This window comes from Neolamprologus multifasciatus, chromosome 13 (assembly GCF_963576455.1).
Source record: "Neolamprologus multifasciatus chromosome 13, fNeoMul1.2, whole genome shotgun sequence".
Taxonomy (NCBI): Eukaryota; Metazoa; Chordata; class Actinopteri; order Cichliformes; family Cichlidae; genus Neolamprologus; species Neolamprologus multifasciatus.
Window position 1 is genome coordinate 18,208,062 of NC_140451.1, and position 5,516 is coordinate 18,213,577.

A 5,516-nucleotide genomic window follows, 5' to 3' on the forward strand; every position below is an offset into this window, starting at 1 on the left:
TGTTGCTGTCATCTTTCTGCTCCTGTAAAAAGGAAACACACATAGATTCATCCACCCTTTTGTCCTGTCTAGGTGGAGGTTAACCTTGAGTAGTGGTCAAGCCTTGTCAGCTTTTACCAACCAGTTTTTTTTTTTTTTCTCTTTCACTCATTCATTCATTCATACATTCATTCTTTCTTTCTTTGCTGATAGTGGAATCGATCGTCGCATTACGTTTCCACTCTCAGCAAAATGACGTCATTTCAAAAAGAAAAAGAAGAACTTTAGATCGGATTACCTCGCTGAATCCTTTTTGGACAGGAACTCTCATTTTCTAATTGTCCCAGATAAGTGACTTTCTCCTGAGCCCATTTTAATGTGGAGAAGCTCACTTGTAACAATTTTCTTGACGACGTATCGTATAGCGCTTCTAATCGTGCAGATCTGCTCAAACAGAGATTATCAAACAAAACTTTCAGTGCACTGTGAAAGTAACAAAAATAAAAAGGCCTTGTTAAGTCATGACACAAGCTCCTCATCTCAGGAGGGTAAATCATACCATCAGCATGGTTTATCATACTATCATACTAATTGGCAGGCTCAACTTCACAACAAAAGAAAAATCATCAGCTAAATTCACTCCAAACCAACCATCAGCTGCACAACACACAACATAGGCCTAACGTCTTATTATCTAGGAGTTTAATCCCCAGGTCTGTGCTCTTCACTCATTTAGGCCACACACACCCATTTTATTCAGTTTTCCTTTTTCCCTTCATCATAAAACATGTGACATGCTGTCATGCACTTCACAAAAGAAGTTTGTTCTGACGTATTCAGAGTTGTGTATCTAAGTACAGGATTCACTCGCACATCAAAACAGGAAACTCAGTGTTTTAGAGTCTACACTCAACACACAACAAACTCCAACACATCTCATTCACTCGTGCTAGAATTCAGTCACCTTTCCTTAATCTAAGAACGATCAACTAATTTGCATATCAGCTATTAACCCACTAAGATGACAGGACAACAGAAATTCATGTTCAAAATGTTATCACAAAAATAGAATTCCCCTCATACAGTAAATTATTTGTTCTGCATCAATCAAGCAGGAAGCATCTCCCAATTTACTGTAACAACTAAATTTATTGTCTGATCACTGGGTGATCAAACCAGAATCTTTTTTTTTTTTTTTTTTTTACAAAAGTTAAACTGTTGTCCTGCAACCTAGAGAGTTAATTGTCAGCATTGGATAAATTCAGTATTTGATAACAAGTGTCTGTTAAATTAACACTATTTTAACACTGATGAAAGATAACAAGCTGACTTTCATTGCATGTGTGTTTGTGTTATTAGGCAGGTTTAATCAATGTCTGTGGAGCTGCATCTCCAGCAGAACATGTTCTTAAAGCTGCCTTTCCTACACATTTCTCTGCTATTATTTAATCATTTCTTAACTAATGTGCTATGAGTCCACTGGTCTTTACATCACACAAGGTGACTTGGACAAGATGATAAACAGACTCACATGCTTAAGATGTTGTCTAATCTTCATGAGCTCTCTTGTATTTGGAAGTGTTAGTAGGGTTAATGCATGTTCTGCTTGTGTGTGTGATTTTGTATGTTTCTTTTTTGCAGTGTTTCAGACTCCTTCACAATTTTCCAACTTAAGCAGTCAGTTTTCTTTTCCCCAGGTTTGCTAACCCAAATTTTGATTTCCCATATTAAACAAAATTCCTATGTGTTCTCACCACCCATCTCACTCTGTTGTCCTCTCCCACTTCAACAGTCCAACAGCCGGCAGTTCTCCTTCAGCTTTGTCCTGTGTTTCACTGTCTCTTCTTGCCATTTTCTCCAAAGGTGGCAAATGTCAAACTCCAACAGTCTCCTCAGTTCTCCTCAAATGTTCTTGTCACATGCACAGTGAAGTTGCAGCTTGTTGGAAACACAGTGCCATTCATCCAATCAGGCAGGATGATGGGTTTGCTCTTCTTCTCTGATGCTGTTTGTCCACACTGCTGCTGCTTGCTGGGACTCTTTGCTCGGGAGTTTTTGCTCAGGACTCTGCTGCTGTCTCTTTATCTGCCATGTTATTGCTCTTTGGAGCTGCATTCCTTGTCTTCAGGGAGGAGTGAGAGCTTGCTTGTGAGATTGAGAGACACATGGTGCTGTAAATAAGTTAGCCAGAAACTTGGCCTGAATGTTTCCAATGATGTTAAACTATAACTTTCTTCCGACCGCTGCATGTGGAAAATTGATTCAGGTCTGCTTTTCATCTGAAAGTGACAAACTAAGACATTTTCATTATTATTATCACTGCTTAATCAACACACATCTCTCTCTCTCTCTCTCTGTTTTTGTGAACTCTCCTTTCTTAAAAGCAGAAAATGAGATAGTAGTTGTTCTTGGCTGATCAACACAAAACCTTTTTCCTATGATTATTTTTCATCTACAATGTAAATTTTGTCTCTATTGTACTCTCTTTTTTTTTTTTTTTTTTTACAATAGCTGGTGACCTGCAGAATCACCACTCTCACAATCAAAGGCAATTACTTTTACACAGCGCACAAAAACACTGTGACGTCAGACACATTCACACTCACTTTTTTCATCTGCGTACATAAATCATTTGGCCAATGGCATGTGCCATGGTGATCCATAAGTATGATCACAAGTTTATTTAATTATTTTCAACCCAACAAAACAAATAAACAAAAACATGATGCTGATGCTATGAACACTCTACACACATGAGATAAGATGCAGGAAAACTGCTCACGGAAACTCTGCACACTCCAGTTATCACAGTTATCATAGTTCTGTTTCCCTCTCTTCAAAGAGTTCTCAGCCAGCTCCTGATCTGATAATGTGTAGCTTGATCGTCAGCTCAGAAGAGACCACAACGCAACCTCACACAGTGGTTGCGTGCTTTGCCCCACAGTGGCAAAGACTTGCACTTTCATATTCAATTCAGCTTCTCCATCATGTACCTTTAGATGTTTCATACAGGGTTCAGCATATTTGTTGTTTTCATAGGTGTGCTCTATATCTCAACAATGGCTCATATTAAGATGACAGTCTTTCACACAGGTCAAGTGCCTCTATGCACATCATTAGTTTAAATATTTACCTATTTTACTTCATCTCATATATCATTGTACTTAATTTGAACAACCCTAAGCTTAATGCAGATTCTTTTAACACTTATCCACCTCAATTAAATCTATGGTCTGGAGCACAGGCTGTTGTCGATCAGGGCAAGCTAAAGAATAAACATTTTGTGTCAGCAAGGGGTGGGGGAAAGCCATTCACCAGAGCATATCTTAAGTGCTGCTGATGTGGGCTGGCCTTCTCCACACGCTCTTCAAGGCTGGTGTGTTTTCTGAAAACTTCTAACATTTTCCAGCAAGCAGTTTACACTCAAAATCATTTTTTGTGCCAATATTCAAAATACTTTACGCTGCCAAGAGCTTAGTCCATCATACACTTCTCTTCACCCTCTGACGCACTCTTGGTTGCTTTGGGAACCCACGATAACAACAACAGCTGGCGTCACAGAATATGTGTTCTACTCCACACTCACTCACACAAACACAACGAACACAACAACAACAAATATCCTCACACACAAACAACAAAAATTAGGCCTATTGTCTCAACGCAGTCTCACACAGTTGCTGCGCGCTTTGCCTCACACAGTGGCAAAGACTTACATAGCAGTGATCACGCGCTTTATCGCACACAGTGATAAAGACTTCCAACGCAACCTCACACAGTGGATGCGTGCTTTGCCGCACACAGTGGCAAAGACCTCCAACGCAACCGCACACAGTGGTTGCGTGCTTTGCCTCACACAGTGGCAAAGAATAGTCGCACACAGTGACTACACACTTTATCGCACACAGTGATAAAGACTTTAGAACTCAGCCTCACACAGTGATTGCGTGCTTTGCCGCACACAGTGGCAAAGACTTACACTTACTTGGTGTTGCTTAGCGTGTAATATCAGCCTCGAATCCCGCCAATCGTCATTCATCAAGGAGAGAAAACAGACAGCTAATCCACCTGCCCGATGACGAATTCTCACGTCTCGGGACTTTACTACAGGAACTTCCTGGCTGACGTCAGTCTTTCAGCGTGTCTCTTCTCCCCTTGGTGAATGTCGACTCCAGGGATCCGGCTCTCGAAGGACCAATTAATGATAGGTTTGTAGCTTAAACCTATTCGCTGGAACGTTGAAGACAATATAATTACACAGCAAAGCAAGACCCAAAGTAGGCAAAGTTCTTCATGTTACTCATGCATGAGGGAGACCTGCCTGGAGCCAAGTGTCGTTCCACCACTTGACCTCCATCAGACTCTCAGCCAGGTTCCCCATAGCACTCCTTTTATTGTGGTTACATGAATATGCATAGGGTCATTAACATATAACATCTTACATAGGTAAACATGTGAACAAAGGATTGTGTGTGTGTGTGTGTGTGTGTGTGGGGGAGCGTGACCCCATAAAGACTTCCCTAAACCTACTGGTCTGGAAAGTCCAGCAGTTCACATAAACAAAAGGCACTTAGCCTAAAACAGATATAGCCACGTTTATCCTACCATAAAACAATAAGACAATGTACGACCTCTCCCATGCTCCCAGGATGTAGGTGTGGATTCCAGAACACTCTGGAATCTACACCAAGCCTTTGCAGACTATTAAGGATCACACATCCTATCACTACACAATTGATTATACACCTCTAAGCATATATAAGTAGATATTTCTGAGCATAAATGACAATCAACAATACAAAACCTAACAAACTCGGCAAAATCTATGCTAGATACTAATATTTGCTTTGCTTTTTATCTTTTGGAGCTGGGCAGTAAATGTACACAACATAGAGTAACTGGTTACTGTGGTGTGATGGTGTATTGTGACTGTGATAAAGAATGCTTTAAATTAACAATGTTTTCAATCACAGCATAAGAACAACTACAGCTATGAATTAAACTTGTTGGATTTTTTTTTACAAAATTATAAATGATCATTTATACTAAATAAGCATATTTTTCACAAAATACTGAGGACTAGAATGATATAGATGCAGTTTACTTGCATGAAATAAGAATAAAATGTAATATATGAAATCTTATTTATATATGCACTGCTTAAAATGATGTTTCATGCCAGCACACTCATTACAAAAGTATCTGAATGATGCTTCCTGCAAAGTCATTGAATGGGAAAGTTTTGGAGCCGCTTAATTATTATTAATCTTTTTTTTCATAAGCCAAATTTTAGCTTGTAAAACAAACTCTCCGGGTGGTTGAATCCACCCAAAGATCATCTGAACAGTCCAATAATGTTTCAAGTTCTTCTTGTTACACATTTTTGCACCTGCAAAATTGGTTAGGTTGGTGTAGATTACCCTGAATGAGACTACAGTGAGTCGAACAGCAGGCTGTGCCCTGGACCCGGCCCAACACATGCCTGTCTAATGGCTGTGATATGTGAGTGGGACAGAACATGCGCCTCATTGATGAAG

General features: G+C 39.8%; 1 long non-coding RNA gene across 1 annotated transcript; it reads right to left on the minus strand.

The window, feature by feature from the left end:
- Positions 1–380: 380 nt before the first annotated feature.
- LOC146505396 (uncharacterized) lies at positions 381–4,791 on the minus strand. The gene is made up of 2 exons (XR_014877561.1): positions 3,955–4,791; positions 381–3,793 (listed from the first exon to the last, which is right to left on the minus strand). It is a non-coding gene; the product is annotated as an uncharacterized LOC146505396 (long non-coding RNA).
- Between the last annotated feature and the right edge of the window lie 725 nt (positions 4,792–5,516).